Raw genomic sequence first — 15,788 nt, forward strand, 5'->3', positions numbered from 1 at the left:
GAGAGAATATGAAATAGAAACCAGGACCACGGTGTCGCAGGCAATCTTTCACAGATTTATGTAGGCGACTCTTGAATCTAATTACCTTTTTTCATCTCTACTACGCAGATCTCTTACCGATCATAAATACTATCCATCAAACTAGCACAGGAGCAGATCCAGTTGGGTGCCTGTGCTAGCTAGGTCAACGCTTGTATTGACAGGCAAATGGAAGCAAAAGCCCTGTATTTAAACAATCCACGTTGGGCTTGGGTTCAGTTGTGCACACTAATTGGAAAGCTTGCTCCAAAGCAAGAGAAGTCCTAAATCTGCTGAGTAAGTGTGCAAGTGAGCATGCTGTCATGATGCTGACAGATGATGAATTTGTTTGTGTAGCGACTGCGCGCGAGTGAAGCAGCTTGAAACGCACCCGAGCGCGTGCTCTGCACAGCAGCGATCCCTGCTGCTATTCCTCTGCTTCTAGCTGCGGGCCAGCTGGGTGCCACGGAGCGACAACCCAGGTATACATTCCTGTTTGTAACTAAAGGACCAAAGAACTTTAGCTTAAGGGCAGATATTTGAGAAAGGGCCAGCCCAAGGTATCCTAAATTAATGCTGTTTGAAGGAGCAGGAACATTACTCTCATCTTCACCTTGAGTTTGCACACAGCCAGGGACCTGGGGCATGAACACTGTCCTGTTTAACTTGGTCTTCTCCCCTTTTCAGTTCGTCTATATATATGAAACAGGGTAAACAACTGTATTTTAAAATATTCAGTGTTAGTTTTTTTGTAAGTAAGAAGAACTAACTTTTTTTTTTTTTAAACATTCTCTACATACGACAGACCCTCCATTCCTCTGCTAAGAGGAAAGCCCTTCTTTTCACATGTTCAGTGTCAAGTAATTCATTCCCAAAGCTGGCTAAGCAGAACTGCATGCAGTACTTCCAGCACTGCAAGGTCTCACTCACTCATTGCATGGCAGAGCTCCTAATCCCTCTCCTACTGGGAGCACTTCACTGAATGCAGCCCAGGGTTGTGCTCGCCTTTCACAGCTCCATCGCTTCAGCAGCTTAGTCACCGTTGGACTGACTCATGCATCGCCATCGTTCTCCTTCTCTGTCTTTTCCAACTGATGAAGGCTGAGCACAGAGCTGAAATTAAATCTAGCATGACTTAAGAGCTGTCAAACTGCTAAGACCCTACCTCTAAGAAGAAAGAGTGCACAACTGCAAAACAAGATTTAAGCCCAAGGTTTCTATTTGTCAACTAAAATCACAGCTGAAATCAGTTGAGAGCGCCCTGACAGTGCGCTGAGATGAATTTGCTTTCTCAGATATCCATCTGCATTTGCTGTTCTTCAGACCTATGGCATCCTGTCGATGTGATGCATCCATTAAAACTCCTTGCAATGTGATGTACAACTGGTCGCCTATTTTAGGATTTCTTCACTCATTTCCAGCCCTTCCCTCCATTTGAGCATGCTAAAAACCTGCAGCGTTGCTTACATTTAGATGTGGCAATTGCATCACCACATCTCCATATCTCTTTGCAGTGCTCCTTTCACCTTTTCTCCCCTTCTCTCTCTCCCCTGCTGCTCAAGTATTGTCCCGAGGCAAAACAGTTATTCACCTTTAATCCATTCCTAGGTGGTCTTAAACTTAAACCAGGCCTTGGCAGCTGCTGTTCTTTCCTTACTCCATTTTTATCTATGTAAATGTGCTCAGGCAGGCAAAATAAGACGTGCTGCAGTTAGGTGGGTAGTCAAAGGACACTGTGCGATGGAGAAAGTTGGAGTTTGTAACACTTCAAAGCCCTACCTGCTGCAACCCAGCACAGAACAGAGCAGGGAAGCAGAACCACTGCTCCAGAGGCAGGTGAGTGGTTGCTCTCAGCCCTTGCAATCCTGGTGCCCTTCCTGGGAAGTAGCAGGGTACCAACAGCCTGCCCGCACTGTGTGCCCGTAGAAATCCTTGGCCAGCAGCTCTCCTTGTGTTCTTGATTATAGCTCAGATCCATATTTTATTTTTTTTTGCCTCTGTAAAGTTAGTTCTAAGAAACAGTAAAAATTGATTCACGCTAACGAGCCTCGAAGCAATCACAGAGCATGGAATCTTTTGGCAGCATCCCTGGAATTAAATATTTACTGGACACATTTCTATTCTAGGGACTTAGCCAAAATGAGAGAGAAGGCATGCAAAGCCAACCTTTTCCAAAGCAAGCACAAAACCTCACACACATAAAGCCACACATCCCCTGCTGAGAGATCACAGAAACCTGGCTGCCTCAGAGATCATTCATCTGAAAGGAAAAACAAGAGTGGACTGGTAGGCTTGCAGGCACATCAGACACCATCTCGGCTGTGGTGTGCCAAGGAATAGCTGATCTGACCCTGCCCCTTATTCCCTTTTCTCTAGCAAATATTGCTTCTCGCACAGCCAAGGCAGAACTCCAGCAAATGTTTACATTATTCCACGATTAAGGTAAGGCTTAAAAATACCCCACCAAAGATTTTACTCTACATGTGATGAGAGCTTCTGATTGCCATCGTTCTTTGAAACAAGCTGCTTACTTTTGTTATCACCTTCCTTCTCCCGTGGCAACCCTTTCCAATCGAGCCATGTTAACTGATCTTGGAAATCAATCAAGCTCCTGTTCTGTTTACATACAATAGACCACCATGACTCACTTTCATTTACAGCCCTTGAGCTCTGAACACTGGTTTAGAACAGGCCAGAGATCATTACAGTCATGTTTACACACGGAACATAATATGCCAACCTGTCAAAATCTTGTCAACATTTAGTCCACATAAATCCATCCCCAAAAGCAGACGCGAAAACTTGATGAAACGTCAGAACCAAGGCAGGCTGGGGAAAGGGCAGAAGCAAATAATTGAATCAAACACAAAAAAATCCATGGACAGAACCAGATGAAAAAAAGCCGAGTATCAAAGAGAGAGAGTTGTCTCAAATCAGTTAAGCAGCTTCACAATGAGCAGTAAGGCACATGGGTTATGGAAAACTTTCGTGGGTTATGGAAGACATCAAGACCAAGAAGAAAGGATGGCAGACAGCCCTTGGAGTCAGGAGAGAGAACTGCAGCCCAAACCACCCTCACATTGTGTAGCAGGACAGGAAAAGGGCTACCTACGTAGAAAAGCAGCTGTAACAGCAAGCTAGGAACGTGCCTTGCTTTCTAAGGATAAAAAATTAAAACCAGGTGGTAAGGCATCACGGCAAGATGAACTACTTTTCTACAGAAGTGGAAACTGGACATGGCTTTTTAAGTGCCGCTCCTCAAGGAAAAATGCACGTGCAAAGGGCTTACTTTCTGCCAAAGGGCAGGAAGCAACCATTACAAACAGCCAGTATCATTAAGCTACACCACATTTCATCTCTCCTCGAGGAACGATTTTTTTTAATATAGTTTAGATTTTCACATCACTTACTAGCTTTTCTGAGCAATTCTGCTCTGCCTCATGCAATGCAAGCTTGGACGGATTTCAGTGGGAATTTGCATGAATAGTTAGTAAGCAAAGCTTGCAAACAAATCTCAGGAAGGAACTTCATGTTATTTTTACCTAATCTTATTTTTCCACGTTAAGTCATCTGGGTCAGTTTTGTTCCTGCTGGAACCCCACAGTCCATGGGAGTTTCAGGTAATCTGTATCTTAAATTAAGTACCGCACAAATAATGGACTAACACATTTGAGAATTAAAGTTCTTATCTCTCTGCCCAAGCTCCAATCCGTATAATGTGGGATGATACAAAAAGAGCCTGAAGGATTCATGAGGCAGACCCTATTTCTATAGCTAACCTTTTAAGGAAATCAGCTGTATTCAGTTTTGAAGCACAATTTCTCTCAGTTCCGCGAGTTCCCACTAAAACCCTTAAATCAGAAAAATCTGACACATTAATTCAGTGGCTCTCAAAGGCACGTTCAGACCATAAGAATAAATGCAGCACTAACACTACTTTGTACTCATCTCTTATCTTCCGATGGGGTAGATAAGATCTTTTGTTAGGAGTTTGCACAGTGCTCACTACATTAAGGTCCTGGTCCCAGTGACACTTACAGTCTAATAGAAAAATAAGGCCTGTTTGGAACCAGTCAGGAATTATCTCAGCCCCCACCCAACACAAACACAGAGTTTGTGGGGATAAGATTGTTTCACATCAGTTATTCTTATGCCCATTGTCTGCTGTTATCTTTTCAACTTGCCTACAAAAATCCTCTGAAAACCACTGGCTTGCCATTCCTAAGCTATCTAAATTGGCTTCTGGTCTTGTTGCCAGTTTCTCTCCCTGGAATTGTTAAGGTTGTTGGTCTTTGCACCAATGAGAACAGGCAGATAGGGTCCAGTTTTGATTTTCCTCATTTAGTTTGTTCCTTAAAGTTTTTCCAGGATCTGTGATTGTTACTTAACTATTCTACATCACGCAGACCTCTGCCTTACCAGCTGCCTCTCTCAACCGCCACTTTATTATGAGCTGAGGAAAGCTGGATGGAATCCTCTCCACTCTCCATCAATATATTCATCAAGCAGGTGTCTCCCTCAGCTCTGATTAGCCGTAGATGCAAGACTTAACATTCATCTGCTGAAGCTGGTGGGAATTTGCCTGTCATGTCAACAGGGTCAGAATTAAGTCAGAAATGTATTCATAGAAGTCACAGCTCTCGTAGTGCAATGCAGAAATCAGCCCATAACGCTGCTTGGTCAGCTCCTCTCCTTTGTCAACAGAGCTTTATCAAAGCTGAGCTTGAGGTCCCAGAGGTCACTAACTCTGTCCTACAATATCAGGTGTTGCACAGAGTGCCCAGGTCTTTGTTCTTTCTTCTCGTATTGGGAGATGCAGCTGATGCAGCTGAACACCGGTGAAAGGCAGATTGATTTTGTGTTGCATCAGATATGAAAATACTTGTAATAGCAGCATCATAAAGCTGTGTTACTAGATAATCAATATAAAAATCAATGCAAATCTGACCAACTATTACTGCATTCGGTATCCTGTAATTGATAACGAATGGTAACAGATACAGCAGAAGCTGCAAGAAACTCTTCAGAACATAAATTAGGAGATAAACTGCGTACAGAAAAAGGCTTTCTTCTAACCTCCACCACTCACCATAATTTATGGCCCGATGCATTTTTTTTTCTCTATACATGAAGTAAAAAGGGGCAGTCTACCAGTGAATATATTCCAAACTTTGGGTCAACATTATTTGTTCAGTCTCATCACTTATCTACATAGCGATGCAGCAGAAATAGGAGGGATCAGGGACAGAAAATGCCTGCTAACAATAACGGGAAGTGTTTGCTATACTCTTCCTTGCAGTCCTGGCATATGTTCTATTAGATCACCACTACACACTGAGCAGGCATGTTCATTCAGCTTCCCACAGTGGAAGCTGTGGGAATAAATATTTTTATTCCCCAAAATATTTTTTCCACCCACAAATGATGGTTCTTAATTTAAAACCCTGTAACACACACAAATCAGTCTTGTTACTCTTTGTTCTGTGCCTAGCTTGTGACAAAATTCATTTCATGTGCCACCATGTCCATTCACCTCATTTTGCCTTAGCCTTCCTGAATCTTCATTAACTTCTACAATTCTCTATAATCTTCAACTTCTGCTATGTCTCCTTCACCCCATTATCCCAATTATATGCATATTGTCCATGGCTCATAATATGAAATATTGAAGACCTGATTATTCACTTTGCAAAATAAGTAAATATTCCTAAACCTTTATTTCCTATTTCTTGGCATTAATGTCCAAGTAATCTTAAAATTAGGAACAGCAGCAATTTGGAGGCAGAGAAGAGGATTAATAATGACTGAGTAATTTTACAAACATCTTCAGAGAAATAGAGAACAACAATGCTTACAATCCAACATTTAAGTCACCCCTGTGCCCTCTGCTATCAGGACCCTTTGAGTGCTGAAAACTTCACTCAACCTCCCAGTAGTTGGACAGACCAAAGGCATAAAGGTAGCCTAGGTGTTCAACCATCTATTTTCCCCAACAAGCTTATCCTCTGAAAGCTGGTAATGAGTGGGGTCCCAGGATGGATGCATATTTGGTGAGGGGTTAACCTTAGTTAGACTATATATGAGTGGCTAAAATACACGGCATTTCCTTCAATGAACAATAAATTCTGCTGAAGTTACTAACAGAGTTCTTTCAGATTCTTTACTAACTTACTAATTCTTATTAACACAATTCTTTCAGATACTAATCTCAGGTGTTAAGCTGACCTGGGGACAAAAAACTAGTACAGGATAAAGAGCAGTCAGTCCTCCTGTTCTCTTTCCCACCATTGAAGTCTCAATCATTCATTTAGTAAATAAAGTATTTCTAAAGGTTTGTTTCCTGTTTTTTGGCCTTATGGTTAAAGTAATCCTTCAATTAGGGTTCCCACACACATTGTCTGAGATGCTATTTCATGACAGGAGGAGAAGCTTGGATTACTCCTTTATCCTCTTCATGCCCAAGTGTTGGCTTCGAGTGTGCCAGCACCATGTGCGCCCAGCCACCTCCCGGTCAGTCCATCAGCACGTATCACTTCATCGAATGGCAGCAGGGACAAAAGTGAACGTATTCTTAAAATTTTCACCACAATACAAGTGACATCTGCTACTCCTCCTGTGGGCAAGACATTTTTTAAAGCCATGTTATTTCTCTCATCTCTTTCAAATTCATACATCAGTTGATTTTTTCCTCAGTAAATCTCCCTTTGTATTCCGAAGCTTTTCATTTCAGACGGGTTCAGCAATAAGGACTGCAAGTGCCTGTCTGCTTTTGCTTTGCTGCTTAAGTGGTAACATATTTCAAATTACACGGGATTGCCTGGTTCTAAAAGCCTTTTCCTTACAAAATGACAGTACGACACATTACTTCAGCTTCTGAGCCTGGTTTGTAACCACAGTGTGCTCTGCACACATCCCAGGGCTGTACATCTCCTAAGAAACCATGAAAGCCTCCAGTCCTGCAGCTGTTCATTGGGAAGCTGAGATCTTGATAAGTGTGTTTTGGTCTCAGATGAAAGATGATCTGAACTCCTTTTTCTTGGGCTGCTTTACCAGGACGCAGTATAGATTCTAATTTGTACACAACTCTGAAACCAAGCAGTGCTACAAAGCTTGAACACGTGCCCAGCTCAGTTTCAAATTCTGCTCTTAATCTACAATATAATATGTCCTATTTTAATACTTCCAAACCATCTCTATTCCGAGATGCACCCTGAAGGCAAGAAGGGAGAAAGCCTTTTTTGGTGGCTTTCGGCTTAGAATATGAGAGAGAACATGCTTACCAATATGAGCTTCAATTTGAAGAGCTGTTCATTAGGAAAATAATATTATATTAGATATGCCAAAATAGTTTTACACTGGGATTTTTTATTTATTATATATATATATATATATTATTTTTTTTAACAGAAAAATTAATTAATGAAATTCTAAAGGACTACCTTAATAGGAAGTTTGAAATCTGCCTTATTTTTTAAAATTATCCATTTATAGTTTTGTTTTCTTTCTCTTGCATCTTTCAGACTTAATGAGGACATTTGCATTACAGTAAATTTTCTACAAGATCTAATACAGAAGTGCTATTTGCAAATATTATTAAGATTACAAGCAAGAACTTTATTGGTCTGAACATCTTCATTTCTTTCTCTGTTTCATTGTTAATCTATTTTTCTATGCAATTTTCTACCTGAAACTGTAGTGTGGGTGTGACGTGTTTCAGAGTGAATATGCTTAGGAAGTTGCAAAAGAAAATGATTAACTGAGTTATACGCCACTATGAAAGATATTTTTTTTCCCCACAGATATCAGGTAGTCATTTATCTCCTTTACACCTGCCACAAAATCAACATTTTTAGTTTTACTCTAGCAATGGCAGTGCATAGAAACCCCAAGTTGTTGATTCTCCTTTTAAGACATCTGTGAGGCAGTGGACAAGTTCATGTACACAACACAATCCAGAAATATTGATGGCACAAGACAATCTGCCTGCATTGCATAGTTCAAAGCCACCTTAATAAGTCTAGTTTAAGATGCAGTGAGTTTATTAGGTTGGACTCATGCTAATTTTGCGTCAGTGTCATTCAACCTGACTTCATCCAGTTAGCTCAGGTGGCTTTGTACTGAATTTGTTATAATGCTTAAGGTTGTAAGGTCAACAGAGATGGTGTATGCTTGGATGTGTTTGCAAACACCACTGTTGAGAGATCCACCTATGTATCTAGGCCTCCTGCTGGGATCCTCAGCTTCTTCTCCATCTTAACAATTATAATTCTGCCTCTTTTATGGCCAAAGCACTACTGCAGATTGCCTGACAGCCCTTACTAGTAATAGAGCAAAATGCTTACACTCACCACACTGCACACAAAAAAAGCTCAGCTTCTCTTTCGTGGCTGACCTTTCCTGTCCTATCTGTTCAATCATGTCTTATTCACCCTCAGCCCATCCACTCCCTCACCTCATTATTTGTTACACTTTTCAAGCAGAAGTTTTTGTGCTTCCCCTTGTTCTGCTCCTTGCTGCCTCCCACACTTGGGCAGATGCTTCCCGGAATGAACTACAAAGTTATGTCACATCCCACAGCTGATGCCTCTGTGCCTTGGGTTTCAGCTAGAAAGTGTTTGTGGATGCAGTGCATCCTATCCTCTATGCACTTCTTCTTGGGAACCATAATACCTTGTGGAATGAGGAAGCGAAGCTAGCAGGGACTCTCCCTTCACCTTCCACAGCCAAGGACCCAAGAAAGAAGAAAACTGTTGTTTCACTCGAATTCCAGTCTTTACTGACTTCCTGACAGCTATCCTCACTGAAAACGTGAAGGTGCACACACATTTTACCAGGAAAATGTGCAACAGCTATTCATGATTTATTTATTTTTTATATACTTTTCAGATCCTTATGGCCATAGCTCAGAATGCTTCTCTCTTTGTTGGCATTACACACACAAAAAGACCAGTTCTCATTCTGTTTTCTATACAAATAGTCCCATTTTCTTCTGCATCACCTAGAATTAACTAATCTTATGACAGAAATGGTGACACTCAGAGTCATCTTCAGCATCTTGAGTTATAAAACCATAAAAAGATTAGGACTCTAACTGACATTTGTATTTCTTAGGCATGTTATAAAAATAACTTACCTAAGACATTTCAGTTACTCTGAACACATGACTATTAACTATTATCTATTCCTTTTTGACATTTGGATCCTACGAACATTAGCTGAACTCAATTACATTAGCTCCCAAGACAAGTTAAAGAAATAATGCATTTGCCTACAGAACAATTTCACCAGCCAGCATTGTCCTGCTGTTTGACAGAAGCAAACTTCTGCAACAACCCCATCTCCTGCTTGGACAGTGTCATACGACAGAGCATCCAACGCTTTGCAGGTTTGTGTAAAATGACAATGATTGCTTCAATAAAGCTGTGGATTGGAATATGCTAAATGTCAGAAGATGGCCACAAATGGAAAGATCCAATTTACCAGAAGGATGGAAAAGGCCTTTCCTCATCTCTTCAATAGCAGCACTTATAGGCAGTTTTATAGATGATCTCTCTTTGGATTAAAAAGTCTTAATCTTAAATTTCTATCATTCTCTCCGATTTAGTGAAGTCAATCAACTAGGGCCTAGGTACATTCTGGGTCTGTAAACTCCTGTTTAATATATCTCAAAAACATCATAAATACTGAGATACCACAAATGACATCACAAAAATCTTCTGATGCTCAACAAAATCAAGATCCAGATTTTTAGGCCAAGTATTAAAATGTGGTGAAAACAACTCACAGATCACTGCTGAAAGCATTGCTTAACTCCACCCCACTAAGAGTAAACAAAACCACATTACTATGAGACCCTGTGAAACAGTTATTTATAATTATTATTAATCAATTCAGAACTAATAAAACACAGCGCAAACAGTAAACAATATAGTTGCTACAATTTTTACTAGCTTTCCTCCCTACCAGCTCTTTATTCCTTCATTGTTCCCACTCTACTTCCAACCTCCTTTGCTTTTTCTTTGAATTTCCTTTGAAAGAGACTGGCTAAGCCTAGTATTCAGCTTTTCCCAGAAGGCAACAAGATAAATCAACCACTTGCAAAATTATGAGCAGTTTCTTTGATTTATCTCAGTGGCCACAGGCAACTATCACTTAAATAGGAGAAGGTCAGTCATTACTAGTGATCCCCATACGAACCACAGCAAAATTGTAATGTTAGAAATAGTGTTTCAATTAGGAAAATATTTGTTCCCCATTTACACAACCAAGCCCATTATCTTTCCCCCTTTTAAGCATAACAGCATGACACAGTTGACTCCTATTTAACACTTTCATCACTTTAAAGTGTTGAGATGAAGTGAGTGGAAATGAAGTTAGGGTGAGATGAAGCTCAAGTATTGAGAATACAACAGGAATTCTGGGACAGGTATTCAAGCAGGAGTATGATCTGCATAACACAGAGCAATGCTGTTACTCTACCCAGCACTTGCCATCCATTGCTCCAAGAGGGCAACTACAAGGATAACTACAAGTAAGTACGTACGTACTATGACTGCTTGATTAAGAGAGGGGAAGCAAGAGGGACATGAAGTTTTACTGCAAAATCAGAAGGAAAACCATCTGTTCTTCATATCTGTGTTAGCCAAGACAAGAAGTTAATTGCAAACAATAAAAAAGAAATTATCATATTTTTTTTCCCAAGTACCAAACACAACTTTTTAAAAGTGAAAATAATTAAGTACTGAAATAGATTGCCTAGGGAAACTGGGAAATCTCAAACTCCAGAGATGTTACATAATAATCTAGACAGGTCAAAAATGACACGAACAAATACTTAATCCCTCCAACTTGCTGTTTTAATTATTATCTTATAAGCATGACTTTTTAAATGGCACAGTTTCTTATAAACGTGATGCATCAATTAGCATGTCTGAGGATTATACATTTCAGTTGGCTTGTGCTAGAAGAAGGAAACAGACTGAGTAAATTCTCAAATTATTTTATTTATTAGAAACACTTATTTCCTAATTAAGTGGAAAATGCACACTTGCTTGTGTAACTATGGAATTCAGCAGTGTTCTCAAAGAGGCCAAAACTCCCACCAATTTCAGTGAGATAGCTGTAATTTCAAACATTATCATCCATATGAAGCTTTTTAAAACAAAATCAAAAGAAAAACCAAGCAGAACAATCAAATGCTTAAGAAGAGAAAGAGCACCCACGTGCTTTGCCAACAGAGGCTGGCATGGATGATGAGTTCCTGCTCTATGAGAGAGAGCAACGTACTAGCTCCCTTCCTACGTTGTACTCATTTTTTTAATTACATTATTCAAAAGGAATTTCATCCCATCTGCTTTGTTGGTGACAATTTGCTTGTATTACAGAGTTACTACAAAAGTCAATTACACAAACATAACAGATGTGAAACAATAAGACACACATGGAAAATAAGAATGACTCTATTAGTTTAAATGTTCAGGCTGTTTTTCATGTGCCAATTTCATGTTACAGTGAAAAACACACTCATCTTCCTAACCACATCATTTATAACACTGGTTTTGTTCAGTGCTAAAATGCAATCTCTTCAGACACCTCAGCCTTCACAGGCCAAAGTCATTTATCTACTTAAAGTAATCTGCGTCCTGCAGTTTGCGTTCTGACAGGACTCTGCTTCACCGGGATCTTTGTATTTAATCACAGAGCATCTGAAATGGGAATTTTATAGCGAAGGTTCAAGGACAGAACTATGGGTAAGGAAACCCATATGCCTTCTAACTGATAAGTGCTTCCTTTCCCTTTCCATACAGTTGTGGCAAAAGCTTCCACAAATCAGTGGCTCCCCTTCATCTAGAAGACTGCGTCTCAAAGTACTCCCTCCATTATAAGATGCTAAGGAACTGGAAATGATTCAGAAACAGGTGACAATGACAAAAAGCATGAGGGGAGAAGGGTTTCTCACAAAATGACTTTGAAAGACTGAACCTGCTTAACTTAAATAAAGAGGTGATTGACAGAAGTACGTACAATCACAAATAATCAGCAGAACATATATAAGAATCCTCATCCTGATTCTATCTTACAATTCAAGTGAAGCAGGTTATTCAGAAGTTTACCAGATCCTCAGTAAGGTTTGCATAATTGCAAAGTATTAATGACACTACTGAAGCCGAAGTCTGATCAGGGTCCGAGGGAAAACTGGACCGAGCTCAGAACAGTCAGATTGTCCTGAAACACCATCCTGTAAGGACAGCAAGGGCAAGCAGCGGAGGTGTTACGTGTCTAACACTTCAGAGTTTATGTTAATCTCCGAGCTATTGGCTTTAAGAGGAGCAACTTCCTTGGGCAGATTAACTGCTTTCTTCTGGGTTCTGTAAATTGACCTCTGAAGTACCTGGGACTGGTTACTGTCAAACAGTCTGCAGATTTAATACCACATGCTGCTTCCTTTGCTTTGTTTCCAGAAACAGTGCTATGGAGATGCCCTGAAAATGCCCACTTACTTGCATTTTTCCTCAAAGAACAAGGTCTTTCTGCTAAGTCTCCTCAAAAGGAAAGCTGAATCATTACCATTTAAGTAAACCTGTGGTTAAAAATCAATGCAATATTGCAATAACCAAAAGCCACTCTCATTACTTAACCATTAAACAGCAAGTTAGGAAGCTGAAATTCTAATAACATCTCGATTGTAAGCAGAGTTCACAAGTCAAATGCCTTTGCACACTCTACTTTGTGACTGCATACAACGGGTAACGTAACATGTTTGGCCACCAACCTCAAAATTATTAAATGCTCACCACTTATTTCAGTATGGGATACTTAGTCACATTCAAAACATTTTCCATGAATGTAAAGTTATCTTGTGCTGTGTAATGCAAGTGAGCTACAGAAAGATTTGATGCATTCTACTAAAGACAAAAGTCTTTCCTGCTGCCATCTACCAGATTCCTACACTTCAGGATGGAAAGGTAAGTTTGCTGCCTCCACGTAACAAGCTCACTGGAATTACCAGCGAACCCTTGACACTTAAGGCTGTTTCTGGGTGAATATTATTGTAATTAATTCATTAATTTAAGTAGAGGTTTCCTGCCCTTTGGAATGAATAGATACATTGATAGACTGCCTTCTGGGTTGAATCCCTTACTGCTATAGCTTTTCTGATGATTCTGCAAAGGAAATTTTAATTCGTCCACAAATTCACGTTTACCAAAGAGTGATGCTACTTTTTTACTTTAAAGACAAGAGAAGACCAGTGTTAATTAGTAGTGCTCCTAAAGCACGAACCCTTTGCCTCTTGGGTGCAATGCTGCTACTGAAAAAGCAATGCAGGATGTTATCACTGCAGTAATAAAACAAGAAAACATTTCACAACAGCAGAATGCCATTATCCCAAAGGCTTTGCAGAGATATCAGTACAGGAATTGCTGCTCTCGGTACTGAAATGAAGTACACATACACTCAACCTGCTGCCATTCGGCAAACACACTGGAAAAGGCTGAGACAGCTCAACTACATGGAGAACAGAGAGGAGGAAGTGAAGAGAATGATCTCCAAGCAAAATGCCAGTAGAAATTCAAGTAGGCTGAAAGCAATAATCTAAGTCGGTACTTAACCAGGTCTAACATCTCCCATTATTCAATTCTATGAATAAATCTACCTTCCTTTTCAACACGTGCCAGAACTACCATTTTCCAATCTGTTATGTATAAGACAATATAAGCATAAATATCTCAGAGGATATCAAACACATCTCTCCAAAGCCTTTGTGTATGAATCATGGCTTTTTTGTTTGCTTTACTTGTATTGTAATTATGAGCTCAAAGACAGAGGGAGGGGATAGAGAAGAACAATGGGCTCCTGTCTCACCAGCAGGCCCTTAGAAGATCTCTCAATTTATTAGAAAAGCCCCAGAGAGTCCCCCTCCCTCAAGCTAAGCATTCTGGAGAACATGTTTCTGTGCAGCCCAGATGTCTGAGACCAACTGAATGGGTCTTACTTTGAGACCCTTTAATCTGTACAGCCTAAACTGAACCAACAGGGACTGGCTGAATCACGAAACTAATGAATCATTAAAGTTTGTTTTTTTGTGACAACCAAATGTCTGCATAGAAAAATAGCAGTCAGAGAAGTAAGAACACTGAATTACAGCAGTCTCTTGCTGACTTCACAATATCCATCATCACAAGACTTAGAAATCCAGTGCAGATCTCCATATAATATTTCATACCACTCTCAGTAAGGTCCTGGATAGGTCCCATTTCTCAAAGTCATGTAGGTCAAACTCTATTTATTACTAAACCAGGCAGAGCAGTGGAACAGTGTTAACTCCAGCATGAACCACAAGCAGCAGATGTCCAGCAACAACCATCTTCCTACAAATAAACAAACTAGTGTGTTGAATCTTGAGCAGTATCTAAAGGACACCAAACTTCACCCAGAGATCCAGCAGAGAACGAAAACAAAGCAAAGCATACTGCTTTGAGATGCTGAACTTCCTTATAGGGGTAAAAAATGTCTAAGAAAGTCAAACAACATCAAGTTTATGTTCTAGAATGGAGGAGGAGGAGGAAAATATCAATAGATTGAAATTGCTTATTTTATTGAACTTTGTGTAAATACAGATAAGCTTATGTAAATGCATCTTTGTTCATAAAAAAGTTCTCAGTGTTAGTTCAGTAAAAGCACTTTCATTGTTGCTTTGAGTAAATGATTTTTACATATACTTATTTCAACCACTACTCTCCAAAAACAGAGGTATGAGCGCTACAGAAAGTAAGGATTCAGAGACTGAAGAATCAAATTATTCCCTTTGTTTATAGCAAAGTGTTAAAGACCCATTTTCCCCAGCTGCCATACATAGCTTTCCCATAAAAGGAAACCACTTTGGCTAACTTCAGCTCAGAATTAAAAATAAAAAGTAAAAAAATCTTTTTGACCCTGACCTGAGTAGCACCTGGAGCAAAACTCTGAAAGAGTGGAAGATGCTATTCTGGGTGAGCCTTAACATTATGCAGGTGCCGGGATGTCAGCACGGCAGGCTGTGCTGCAAAGAAGAGGAGTTCTCAACCCAGAGCACTTGGGTAAAGCACTGCTCCTACAGAACTGCTCTGGGATTAAGCCGCCCACGTGGAGCCTCAGTGCATCCAAGCGACTCCAACGCACATCGCGATGGAATTTGCTGCAGTTCAGCGCCTGAGCGAAGTCAGGGGTGATTAACCCTGCTGAAACGCTGTACCTGTGGGCCAGGGGTGTCCAGGTTTCTGCGCTGTGCCCAGCTTAACCAGTTTGGAACAAAGTGAGGAGAAAGCCCTCTTGGTGCTGAGCTACCTGCTCATACATAAAGTTAGAAAAAGGTAAAAAACATAAACTGTTTTACATTTGGAGGTGCAAGGGACCAAGGACAAGGTTTCTTGTTTTCTTCCCAGTTTTGCAATATGCTGGGCTCCGAGACATCTCTTCTCTGTGCCCAGGCTTATCGTTCTGCACAACAGAGTTTTAACTTCTGTTTAGAGCTCAGATGCAAAAGCAGCACACTCTACACCAGTGGTACCAACAACTCGTGTAACAAATTTGACCGCTGTTGGGTTAGACCTCCCTCAACAGCACTGATGATATCCCTCAGACTTCCTGAAGCTCCTCTCTTTGATGACTGTGCTAAAGGCAGACTACTTTGAAACCAGCACTTGGAATATGGCCAGGAAAAGAAGGAAAGAGACCAAGGGAGATTATCCTCAAGCCAAATGCCAAAGAAAAAAATAATCCTTTGTTTTTTA

General features: G+C 40.3%; 1 protein-coding gene across 4 annotated transcripts in view; it reads right to left on the minus strand.

Moving 5' to 3' along the window:
• ADCY5 (adenylate cyclase 5) overlaps window positions 1-15,788 on the minus strand; it is a 214,705-nt gene that overhangs the window by 112,985 nt on the left and 85,932 nt on the right. The window lies entirely within an intron of this gene.

Source organism: Anas acuta, chromosome 6, assembly GCF_963932015.1.
Source record: "Anas acuta chromosome 6, bAnaAcu1.1, whole genome shotgun sequence".
NCBI lineage: Eukaryota > Metazoa > Chordata > Aves > Anseriformes > Anatidae > Anas > Anas acuta.